The sequence below is a fragment of the Chanodichthys erythropterus genome, chromosome 10 (genome assembly GCF_024489055.1).
Source record: "Chanodichthys erythropterus isolate Z2021 chromosome 10, ASM2448905v1, whole genome shotgun sequence".
NCBI lineage: Eukaryota > Metazoa > Chordata > Actinopteri > Cypriniformes > Xenocyprididae > Chanodichthys > Chanodichthys erythropterus.
In genome coordinates this window covers 56,941,456-56,955,245 of record NC_090230.1, presented here as the reverse complement: position 1 = coordinate 56,955,245, position 13,790 = coordinate 56,941,456, and the positions used below count along the sequence as shown (strand labels likewise).

The 13,790-nt window shown below is 36.6% G+C and overlaps 1 long non-coding RNA gene across 1 annotated transcript; it reads left to right on the top strand.

Moving 5' to 3' along the window:
* Nucleotides 1–10,905: 10,905 nt before the first annotated feature.
* On the top strand, nt 10,906–13,511 carry LOC137027528 (uncharacterized). The gene is made up of 3 exons (XR_010896047.1): nt 10,906–11,327; nt 11,835–11,907; nt 12,419–13,511. It is a non-coding gene; the product is annotated as an uncharacterized lncRNA (long non-coding RNA).
* Nucleotides 13,512–13,790: the final 279 nt, after the last annotated feature.

Genomic DNA, 13,790 nt, shown 5'->3' with positions numbered 1-13,790 from the left:
TTTATGTCTTGGCTGTCCTACGTGCGTTGAGGAACTCAAGCTCTATTGCCGTCCCGGAGCAGCCCGAGCCCGCTGCCGTCCCGGAGCAGCCCGAGCCCGCTGCCGTTCCGGAGCAGCCCAAGCCCGCTGCCGTCCCGGAGCAGCCCGCTGCCGTCCCGGAGCAGCCCGAGCCCGCTACCGTCTCGGAGCTGTCTGCTCTCCTTGATACGGCCACGGAGGCCGTTACCGAGCTGCCTGCTCTCCTTGATACGGCCACGGAGGCCGTTACCGAGCTGCCTGCTCTCCTTGATACGGCCACGGAGGCCGTCACCGAGCTGGCCGCTCACCCTGATACGTCTGCCCTGCTGCCGGCGCCACCCAAACTCCTTGCCCACGAGCCCGCTACGGACCCCGCTGAAATCCCCAAGAACTTTTTGGGGGGGGGGGCAGGATACCTGAGGGTGGGGAGCTTGTGGGTGGGGACCTTGCCTGGTCACTGCCGTCATCGGCCTTTGTACTGTTATGGCCACCCATGGACTGTAGCCCACTATGGCCATTAATGGATTCTGACCCACCGTGGTCATTCACGGACTCTGTCTCGCCGTGGCTGCCCAAGCCACCTGACCTGCCATGGCTGCCTGAGCCACCTGACCTGCCGTGGCTGCCCGAGGCTCCTGACCTGCCGCGGCTGCCTGAACCACCTGACCTGCTGTGGCTGCTCAAGCCACCTGACCCGCCGTGGCTTCCTGACACACCTGACCTGCCGTGGCCGCCCGAGCCACCTGACCCGCCGTGGCCGCCCGTGACTCCTGACCCGCTGTGGCCGCCCGTGGCACCTGACCCGCCGTGGCCGCCCGAGCCACCTGACCTGCCGTGGCTGCCCGAGGCTCCTGGACCTGCATTGGGGACCCCGTTTCTGTCTGCATGCAGGTCTCCAATGCACCAACCCCCCCTCACTAGCTGTTCCTTTTACGCCGCGAGGACGCGCCTTCCCGGAGGGGGGCGTTATGTCATGATCACCGTCTGTTCCTGTCAGTTCCCGGACTACATCTCCCATCATCCTCTCTGCCACTCACCTGCACACACTTCACACTAATCACTTATCACCACACCCAGCTGCAGCTCATTACACGGACTATAAAAGACTCATACACACACCACCTCACTGCTAGGTCTTGTTTTCACTTGTGTTACACTTCCAAGCGTTTCTCCTGTCTCTCTGTCTGTTCCGGTTCCCGTTACTGATCCCCGTCTGGTTCTATTGTTCTGTGATTGATCGCTGCCTGCCTTTTGACTACTGCCTGTTATCTGACTACGTTCCTGCCTGTCTCTGATGTTCCTGTTTGCCCCGTTTGACCATGCCTGTACGACCACGCTCAACATTTAATAAAGCTTTGCATTTGGATCCCTACCTGAGTCCTGCCTACGTTACAGTATTAATAATAGAAACAAATATTTTTTTTAAATTGTAATAATATTTCACAATATTACTGTTTTTACTGTTATTTTTGATTAGTTAAATGCAGCCTTGGTGAGCTTCTTTCAGAAAAACATAAAAAAAAATGTAATGTTTCTTAATGTTTTTACAGGGACTGTATATACATATTGTTTATTATTATGATTAATATTAGTAATGTTTACCACATTCTCAAAAATAATTCTCAGCCTAGAAAAGTAAACCGTAAAAGCCATGGCAATTTTAATATCCGCATAAACCCATAAAGGGTTTAAAAAGGCTATTTTTATACTGCATCTAGCTCCATTATGATTATATTAGTGCTATTTGTAGAAGATGAGCGATACTAATAGTGTTTTTGACCTGCAACTTGCTGTCAGATTTTTCCGTTGGAACACAAATCTATGATTATTGCTTTACAAAGGTGTCCTTTCCCAGATTACACGCTGATGGTCATTACAATAGCTGATGTTATCTTTCAAATCGCACACATTCTCTTTTAATGGTAAGCGACCATGTGACTCTTCAGTGTTGAGCAGTTGTGGCATCAGAGCTGCCAGCCTGCCGTTCTAACAGCCTCTCTTCAGGGTGGTCTCTCAGCTACAATTATATCCATAGGCCAAAATGTATCCATTAAATATAAAAAAAGCTGCAGATTGGAGGAAACATAAAACTCCCTTCCCCTGCTCACAAGGGGGTACTTTTTAGGTGTAACCGTACAGCAGTGGATCAATACTAATGGAAGCATGGTGTAGCTTACCCATTTAATTACACCTCCATCTCACTGCTATAAACAAACATGATAGTGCCCCCTAAAAGAGCTTAGTCTCCTGCAAGAAGAGCCCCAACACATGCACACGCAACATATCTGTCTGTCTTCTGTCTCTGGAGGCCTCAGCTGTGTAATGCAATAAAGAATGCTGCCCCCTACTGGTACAGCAGCGGTGGAGTTGTTGACAGTTGCCTCACACATTATCAAAGGAGTAACATTACATACTATGTGCTTTACAAACCACATGCTTTACATACTATGTACTTATTATAGTAAGTACAATAACTGGGTACACTCTGAAAAATGCTGGGTTAAAAACAACCCAAGTTGGGCTGAATATGGACAAACCCAGCAATTGGGTTGTTTTAACCCAGCGATGGGGTTAAATGTTTGCCCAACCTGCTGGGTAGTTTTATTTAACTCAACTATTGTTTAAAAATTACTGTATTGCTTAATTAAAATTAACCCAAAGTATGTTGGAGATGAACATTTATTAATGTTCAATGAATAATTATTAAACAATAAACATTTATTAAATTGCTTATTAATATTTTTATATTAATAAACTATTAAACTATTACATTTATATTAATAAAATATTAAAGCTTATTAATAAACATTCACCTTTTGTCTATTATTGTTGCCTCTAATTGCATCTGGTTTTTAATTTCCCAACTATCTTGGGTTCATTTTAAGCTAGCCATATAGCAATTTTTTAACAATAGTTGGTTTAAATAAAACTACCCAGCAGGTTGGGCAAACATTTAACCCAACCGCTGGGTTAAAACAACCCAATCGCTGGGTTTGTCCATTTTCAACCCAACATAACCTTAACCCAAGTAGCTTACATTACCCACTACTTTCTTAGGTAAGTACACATGTAAGTGCACGCACTGTAAAATAAAGTGCAACCATCAAAGGTCTTTTTACATTTATTACTTGTGTGACAACTTGCCCCAATCTTCCATTATTTACTTTAATAATTTTGGTTAAAATCTAGCTTTTTTACATAGTTAACCCTTTGGATATTTAAACTCCAACATCATATTTTGTAATAGCTGTCGGATAAATAAGTGAACATCTCAATTTATGTCCATGTGATTTTTGTGTTCACTTTTACATTGTGTTCACATTTATCAGACAGTTATTACAAAATATGATATTGGCGTTTAAAATTGGAAGATAAATTCATTTGTAATAATGAATTATTTAAAACAGTTAATACAATAATCAATTAATTAATTGAAGTAATTTAATACAATAAACATTTTAATTAATACAGTCTTGATCTTTGTGTTTCGGACCAACAAAACCATTTGTAAAGAAAACAAGAATTTGTGTAACTGAACTCCAAAACTTAGTTACAAGTACAGATATGCCCCTTTCTGATATGATATTTTAAAGATAATAAATGAACACTTGGTCATGTAAATGATTATAGCCTATTATTTGTTTTTAATCCTTTTAGAAACTTTATAACAAAACTAATTTAGCTTGTGCTGTTACATTATTTAGCATACATTCATAGTAGCAAATATGGCCAATAGAGAACAATGGCTATATGTATATACAGAGAAAAAAAAAAAAAAATCCAAAACACTAAAAGTTTCTATAGAGACACAACTGGCAGCCTTATTCATAAGTTTAAAATTTGTTGCCAAAAAACCTCTGAGGGTGTTGAAGAAAAAGCACAATATCATTATTTGGTTCAGGGGTCAGTTGTAGATTGTAGGCCAATATTGCAGTAGAGAGGTGACAGAAGCTTCTCAGCATTATAAAGAATAAAAGATTCTGAACAAAATTTGACTTTCGGGGGTTGAATAATTTTGTACATGAATGTTGTCATGCTTAGTAGTAGTTTTCAGCACACAAAGACAAAGACCTAGAGGAAACAGTCTTTAATTCAATAATCCAACTCAGGAAATGCAAGAGTAAACACAACCAACAATTGACAAAACCGAACAATGAACACAGGCTTAAATAACAAGGAGAACTAATGAGATAATTAACAGAACAGGTGAACGGAATCAGTAGCTGAGGGAACAAACTAGGAAAATAGATCAAATCATGACAGGGAGACAGAACAAAACTAAATCAAAACACACTGAACAAAACTATGAACCTGACAAATGTTTAGAACCAATTTGATTGTTTTCATTTTTCATCAACTTTACATTCTCAGAATCACTCAAATGTGTATTAATAGACTTTGTAAAATAGGTTACTAATGCCTTTGTTGAATTATTTTCATAAAATTTTGTTCTCGGCAGCAAAGTGTCTTGCAGGTCAAGGGGGTTGAATAACTTTGATTGCAACTGTATATATTTTAATAAATATATATTCATATTTAAACGTCAAAGACGAATAACAACTGACCGCATCAGTTTAACTGGATTCTTTCACAACATATTTGGAATGACCATCTCCAAAGAAAAACAAACAAAAAAACAAGTCTGGTATGTTTCAAATGCAGTTCATTGCAGTAGTGAATGAGTTGAATGTCGCTAAACAGTGAAGTGTTGTTCATTCACCATATAAGACAATGGTAATGTTCTTTTCAGTAGCTTGGCACTTTTGCCTAACTCACTCAATCTTAAGTTCGAAACAGGATGCAAAAGCATGATTTCATTACACCACTGCATTCCACTTTATGAAGCAAGTGTAATTAGCACAAACTGTCTTCAATCTGCCACGACAATGCAATGGTTGAAATTCATTGGCCAAGCATTAACTTCTGTGTTTATATTCTTGTGTTAAGCATTTGTTTCTTGTCTCAAAGTTTTCTGCCACTGTAATTTGTACTCTTGGTACTGTTGGCATATAAGTCATGAATCAGAGCACAGCATGTAGTGGAGTAAGTTTTAAACTCATTAAACATGGTGTGAAAAAATACATCAAAGTTTGCTCTAAAGGTGTATTTTGAATTGCCACATTTGGTGTCAAACAAATATGAAACATTTAGAATTTGCTTTGGATGCCTTGTATGAAGCACTTCTTAGCCATTCTATTTGACCCAGAAAAGTGAATGATGTGTTCGGCTTCACAGTCCCAGCTGACTTAATTAGAGAGCATAAACTCCTGGTTGAACTCCATAACCTTCAAATCATCGTTTGCTCTCCTAAGTTCTCTTTTCTCCCTCTACCATGTCTGTTTGTACTCACACTCTCTTCTCCACTGCGATTCCACATTTCTCATGGTTCTTAAGGAGCAATGTCTTAATCTAGTCAGTCTGGTCTTATGTGAGGCGAATGGTGTGCTCGAGCAAGACTGAAATGGAGCAGCCAATTAACAGACGGTAGGCCTGCTCTGAGGGGAATAACTGCATAATGAAATGCTGGATGTGGTGTCAGCATAGTTCATTCTCATATTTTGAGGTCTTTTTCCCCCCTTAACTGTTACATGAGAAAGCAAAAATATAGGGAAAACAGAACAAAACGTATTTTCTCAGTTTTAAAGGAGACTGATGCTGCGATCTAAAGCAGAGCTCGATGTTCCATCCTTCACAGTTCTGGGAGTTCACCATAGGGTGAGATACTTGAAATTAAATATGTCACAATATTTTTATTGGCGCTTAGTTATTTTGAGATCCGCAGGCTGCAGCGAGAAATATTCATTGCTGCTTGAGGTAACGCCATGCCAAAAACTACATAATGTCCGTGGATTCCACTTGGAACGCCGGGATGTGCATTCTCTTGAAGTACCAGACAGAATATGGTGGATGAGTTTAATTAACCTAGTTAATATACGGAAAATTCTGAATTGCATACACATTACGCCCACCGAAAGACTTACCTAAATATTCCCAAAAGGCCTGAAAATTCCCAAATGCAATTCCTCAGAGGTAAGAGAACATATTTTCCACATTAAACTCAAATACCTCCAAAGCTTAAAATGTCAGACTCCCAGAGCCTTATATTTTGACCTTGACAAAAATTACCAAGCTCTGGGAAGTGAAAGTCAGTGAGTTTTAAATATGGTGCACCAGCATATGGTATTCAGCTTATTTGAGTCATAAAGCTCCACTGGGATGTTGGATCCCAGCTGCTCCTGAGGTGTTTCCTGCACTGATGCTTGTGTCCTCGTCCATGATCTCCAGCTGACCCCCAATGTGCCCTGCTGCACAAACAGTCTGATGATATGTTTCTAAATTTGCAAGTGATATACTATTGCTTTATTCTGAGATCAGTGCTACAGTGGTATTATGAATTGAGAAATTAACTTTCCAAGAAAACGGAAATAAAAAATTTGTTAGTGGTGTTTATACAATTACAAAGCAGCACTAGTGGCTACACAGGGGTACTGTCATATACCGGCTTGATGCAGATGAATGATGAAATCACATTTAAGAAACACAAGAAACACCAGGACAAAACATTAACATAAGACAAAGAACAGAAGATAACTGAGGGTATAAATACACAAGATGATGAGGAACAGGCGAGACACTAATCAATAAAACAATTAATAATTGTGGCAACCAAGGAAATAGGAACTAAACAGGAAATGAACACAGGGAATACAAGACAAAAGAATATCAAAATAAAAGTAATTGTAAATAATAATTTACTTAACCCTTAAATGTATGAATGTTTCGCCAATCATTCTTACATATTCAGGTCTTTAGCGACCTGGATCTATATCTAACTTGGATAGATCTCCACCTGTCGCTATAATATAAAACTCCCCGGTCCCACTGTATATTAAGTGGCCTTATCTACTATGAACTTACATCAAAAAATAAGTACAATGTACTTATTGGGTTCATATTGAATTGCAAAACACGTTTGCTGCTATAGAGATGGAATACGGGTAAGGTTAGGGAAAGCTTTGCTGGTATGGGTAGGTTTAAGGGTAGGGGATAAGGGGTAAGGTGTAAGGGATGGGTCAACAGTGTAATTATAAATGTAATTACAGAAATTAATTACAGATGTAATTACGTGCAGGATTTTTTAAAAATATAAGTACAATGTAAAAACATGTATGTACACAATAAGTGCATTGTATCAAATGATTAATTTAAATGTAAGTACATAGTAGTTAAGGCCACTTAATATAAAGTGGGACCAACTCCCCTAATATTAGAAAAACCATTAGAGAAGAATAAAATAAAACATATTTTGTTACCTTTTGGAGGTTGGAAGGGTTCATTTTGAGCATATGTTTTATGCCATCATCACTGTCCTCATCAGAGCTCATTTCGCAGTACATTCAGCAAATGATAGTTTTGAGATGGAGGATCTGAAGCTATCAGCGATCAAAATATTGATTTTGAAGATGTTGAAAATGATAGTTTTGAGAATATGTTTGAGATCACGAATGGGCTCATATTCGTGATCTCAAACATATTCTCAAAACTATAATTTCAGGCATGAAACTCGAACTGAACACAGATTGGTTCTTTCTACGCCTTGGCAGCCAATCAAAAGTATTTCCAAATCCACGCAACCATTTATATATATATATATATATATATATATATATATAATGTAACCTAGCCTGCGATCGACACGCTGCGCTATGTGAAAGCTCTGTTATTCCTCCTCCTCCTCCTCCCCAGTACCACCTGTAGAGATCTGCTACGGAGGTTCTACCATTCTTGTAGTGCCCTTTGCTTTGTTTGTTATATTTGACTAAGCTGAATAAATTATTGTATTTGCTCAGCAGCAGCAGCATAGCAGATCTCGTACGCCAAAATCAAGCCATGTATACTTCATGCCCCATGCCAATAAATGCTGGTTGAAATTAATCCACTCCGAGAGTTGTCATGACTGAACTAAAATATACTGCTGTGTATGTCAACAATCTTATTTATTTTCTGTTTATCTGCTAAAAATTTCAAACTTGAACAAATGAAAAAACTCGTTATGAAAGAAGACGTTATGACATCTGAATCATGAAAGAGCAACATCTGAACAATACAACTTAATTTGTGCAGAAACATCATTATGAAGCAGAACTGGGGAAAAGATATTAGTAAAACTGTACAATAAGTTCTCATTTTTTAACTTTAGCTAACATGAACTAACAGTGAGCATTTATTAACCTTTGTTAACATTAGCTAAATGTTCATGTTAGATCACACTGTATTAACTAATATAAAATTATTTTAAAAAATATACAATAATGAAAGTGCAATAAAAAATACAATTAAATACACAGTTTAGAGTCTTTTGTCCACTTAAATATATTATATAATATACAATATGTAAAATGTAAAATAATGTATGTAGAATACAATCAGACCAAAATAAATATATTCTAATACATATGCAGCGCAATTTACAATGAAATATATTATAAAATATGTTCTACAATGTGCCCACATTTGTATGCAAGGAACACAGAGATAATGGACCAATCACAGTTGTGTCTCACCTGTTTGATCCACTAGATGGGGCACAAAAGCAGGAAGTGTAGCATGTGCTTGTGCCATGTGAGTCAGCCTGAACTGCACTGGAGGATTATTAGGCAAAACGTGCTGGGAAAAGAAAGAAGGAAAAAAAAAAAAAAAAGAATAACAAATAAACATGACTCACTATTACTATGTGTTTCTTTGATATAAGAAAGCATTGCCCATTATAAAAATGCTCTTGATGTTATGTACATGCTTGAAAAATCTCATAAAACAATATGTTTATGAAAATGTTTTTTTGTTGTTGTTGTTTTTTTTCACTGTGCATTGCATTAGTTGTTTCTAGGTTATTGCATGGTGTAAATTTGAAAAGCATTTTTCCTCCTGCTTTTAATGAGCAGCCATGTGCTCTCAGGCTGATCGGGTCACTGAAACGAAGTTTCACAGAGGGGGTGTATAAAAAACAGCCATCCCAGGGAACTCCCATGCTGCCTTTTTGCAACTCCCACCCTGAGTTAAATGATTCTGCAGGGTGTGAATCAGCTACGCAGGATGCCAGAAGGTCTCAGTGTTTCAGTTTACGCTGCTTGCCTTTGTTTCAACCCGTGCTTACAGCAGGAACAACTGAATTGGTTATTCTCTGAGGCATGTGAATATTAAAAGGTCACGTCCTTTGTAATACAAAGAAACAGTGGCTATCACGTCAACACAGTCTGGAGGTGTTGGCCATAAACAAACCTGAATTATTTAATGTCTAGACTAAGCAAAGTGTAACTACATGTTAGTTTAAATGCTCTAATGAAGCATAAAGTTTGTTGTATTTGGAGAACTTTCTGGTGACCTTGGTAGGAGGCGACTTTTGCTGTTATTTTCAAGATTTCTTGTAAAATGACAAGTTTACTAGCCATAAAATGATGATATATACTACTGTCTGAATTCAATAAGGTTTTCAAACTTCTCCCACATATACCTATAGGAAAGAAAATCACTTGTTAATGTCTTAAATTATACTTTTTGACAGCAATGGCATTAAACTGAGTACAAATTGAGACTCCCTACTTCAGTCTCCTGCTACTTTTCTCTAGTTTCCTAAAACTAAAGTCATAAGCCATATATATACAGCTATGGAAAAAATTAAGAGACCACTCCAAGTTCAGAAATCAATGTTAAGTGGTCTCTTAATTTTTTCCATAGCTGTATATATATATATATATATATATATATATATATATATATATATATATATATATATATATATATATATATATATATATATATATATATATATATATATATATATTTCTGAAGGATCATGTGACACTGAAGACTGGAGTAATGATGTTGAAAGATCACAGGTATAAATGACATTTTACAATATATTACAATTGAAAACAGCGATTTTAAATTGTAATAATATTTCACTATATTTCCAGTTTACTGTATTTTTGATCAAATACATGCAGCATTGGGGAGCATAAGAGACTTCTATCAAAAACTTAAAAACATCTTACTGACCCCAAACTTTTAAACTGTAGTAAAGGAAATTTAAAAAAGTCTCAAATTATGACAAAATCTTTACCATTCACATTATAAAATTTCAATATAAAGCTCATATGTATTTTCTGCTAAAATTATCATACTTGAACAAAATGTAAAACTCCATTAAGTCACCTGAGCTATGAAAGAGAGGCAATAAAAGAAAAAGATCCCATGAAGAAAGGCTAGTGTGATGAAGTTTGGTGGTTTGTGGGAAAGACAGCAATAAAATCCCATAATGGGTTGTGGCGTAAACATCTTGTTCCAAAACACAGACACCCTCTGGCTAACTCTCTTCAGGAACTCACTCAACAACATGGATCATTTCTTGGTAGTCGAAACATAGACATTCTCATTTGAATTTGAGCCAATTAAGACTATCACCCCCTAGAAAAACACCAAATGGAAACAGGATGTGCACGCAAAGTGTAAATGTGGCCCAAATACAAATGGTGTGTTTGTTCTGGCAACCCAGTCTCATATGAAAACGTATCCTGACTACGTTGGTCCAAAGTGCAAAACGTAGAGGGGTTACAACAATGGCCCTTAAATTGTATGACTGTTACATTTTTTTTTTTTGCCTATTGTTTTGCGTCCAAGTCACGTGACTTTAGAGAGCCCGGCCGTGAGAACAAAAAACATGGCGGACATTTCTCTACTTTTTAGTGAAAAAAACAATATTTTGAGTTAGTTTCTGCATAAAAATAAGCTTTGATTACATTTTTAGCGAGAAATATATATTCTATTTTCATAATATTCACTCAGTGAATGTACATAATCACTCGCTTGCGCGTTGTTGCAAAGATTTTTCTGATCTCGCCAGAATAATGTGAAACTGCTACGTTTTGGTTGCTATGAACAATATTTTATTTTCTGCATCAAAATAAGGTTTGATTACATTTTAAGCAAAAAATATATATTATTTATTTTCATAATATTCATTCAGTGAATGTACATAATCACTCGCTTGCGCGTTGTTGCAAAGATTTATCTGATCTCGCCAGAATAATGTGAAACTGCTACGTTTTGGTTGCTATGAACAATATTTTGAGTTAGTTTCTGCATAAAAATAAGGTTTGATTACATTTTTAGCGAGAAATATATATTCTATTTTCATAATATTCACTCAGTGAATGTCAACCCGTTCTCACTCCTGACCGTTCTCACGCTGAAGAAGTCTCCTTCAGAACACATCGCGATATTTGGCATCAGTTCGCGTGTGCTGGATGTTGGTAAGTAGTCGTAAATACGCTGTTCTAATGTTTGATATAATGTCTTTTCTGTTTGCAGATATTAATCAGATTAACGTTAGCTCCCTCATGTTTAGTCACTGCATTATATCTGTCACCTCCGCTGAGGTTTTGCTTTTCATTGCTTTCTATATTAAATACTAAACTAGGGTGATTAAACACTCACTGTCACGTGACGTGCAATATATTGCACAATATATATAACATATTCATATCAGGTTCAAAGTAGTACAAGTGTAGTTTCAAAATGGTATTTGTTGTAGAAGCACGGTAAAAAAACAACACTTACCATGCTTTTTACCACAGTATTGGTCGTTTTAATGTGATTTTTGTTGTAAATACAGAGTAACCACAACACTTATCATGCTTTTAATGCCTAATAGTGTTAAATCCAAAAACTTTAAGGTCAATAAGAACTTCTTTCCTATATATATTTATATATAAACCTATATATTATAAATAATGATATTTTCTTTTCTCTTGTTTTAGCTGAAAAGACAAAAAGGGCCTTTTGGAAATGGATGAAGGAGACAGAAAGCTGCAAAGGCAAATAATTGCAATGGTATGTATGTGTTGCTTTTAACCCTTTATCAAACATTTTATCAAGCATTTGTTAAATAGTCTCACAGTAAATTAAAATTAAAGTCAAATCCTGTACATATTTATCACCTTATTTGTAAATCAGTTGTGCCCCTTCTTGGACAGTTGGACGTCCCACACATAAAAGTTTATATTAATTCCATTGAATTCTTTAAAATGATTACAGATTGGGCCCAAAATGTTCCAATGATACATGATGTCTCTCCGCACCTCATAACTACCTCTGTTTGCAAGAGTGGAAATTATCATTTGACCTGTCACATGACATCAGATATTCAATTATTTTGTCATGATCATTTACACTGCTGATAATGTCCTGCTTGCATGTGAAACATGTTATTTATTTATTTTTATTATTTATTTTTTAAAATATGAATATAGCTTGCTATACTTTTAATCATGGAAATGCCCACACATCAGTGAACTTATTACATAAATGCATTTAACATTTAATTGTGCAACACTCTTTACAGAAGGAAATCCTACGGTTATGTATGAACTCACAACATCATCATCAAGTGCTGTGCTGGGCACATTGGGTAACAAGTGTCCTCCAACGTATCCAATCTGTGACCACATTCTCCACATCTTCCCATGGGACACCAACATTCTTCAGGCCTTCGTTTCCATGTCTTCCCCTGCATTCTCCTGGTGGTGTCCACTTCATATCTGTCTTTGGGTGTTGTTGTTTGGTCATGCTTAGGGTGTGTCCAGGGAGGTGCACCCTTCACTCTGTCACAGTTTTTAAAAGTCTTCACGTGGACTCCTCCTTATGATCTCCTTGAAACGTGCAGAACCAATATTGAAAATAGTAATTTATCTTTTTCCATATTCTTGCCTTTACCAAAGAAGCACCAGTGCTCATCCGGAGTTTTGGTAAAAGTTCTAGTAATGCTGCGACTATAGTCAAATATGTATTTCTGCATGTGTGTATAGCAGCTGTTTGTCCGAACAATTGAAGTTAGTGAGAGTGTTCAGGAAAACCCTCTGAGAACAATCAATATTTATTTAATTCTGTTTGGTGCTGATATAGAGTATTACAGAAATGACACATTGACATTCTGGACATTATTCTGTGAGTTTGTTACCTCTTCATTTAGATGGACTTGAAAATGTCTTGCATTTTGTTTCATTAAACCTTTTATTACAGTGTCACTATAGTAAATGTCCACCTTAACTACATCTATGGTATCAATATATCAGTACCTGGATAATGTAAATGTAACATACCCATGAATGTATTTTATAGAAGCATTTTATTGCTGAAAATATTTAACATTTATAAAATGCATTAACTATTTGAATTTGCCTTTCATTTAGTTACAGTAAAAGTGAACAATAAACACAATATTGTATTGTATTAAAGTTGAGAATGTAAAATGTTATTTTTTCCCCCTATTCTTTAAAGAAACTTATTTTCACATGGAATTTTATCTCATCTCTTGGTTTGTAAAAATAATACTTCATCATATCGATTTGTGTAGTTATATTTCACTATAATAGATTGCCTCTGTAACTGGATATATTTTTTTCTCACAATTAACTGATTTTTATACTGTTGTGCAGTAGTTTGGGGACTACATTTGTCTTTGACACTAAATATTGGAATATGATTACAAAATCGAGTACATTCATTATGCTTTTATTTATATTTATTTTAATTCCAAGAGTTCAAATGGTGAAGAATGGTATAAATAAGTGATTAAATGTATACCTTTAATATACTACATATCTACTGTAAATGTTAGAAGCACTTTAGTAGATGCAATTATATCTCTTTCAAATATATTTATGCATCAGTTTAAAACACAAAGGAGTCTTTCGTTGTAAAATGTGATTTTTATT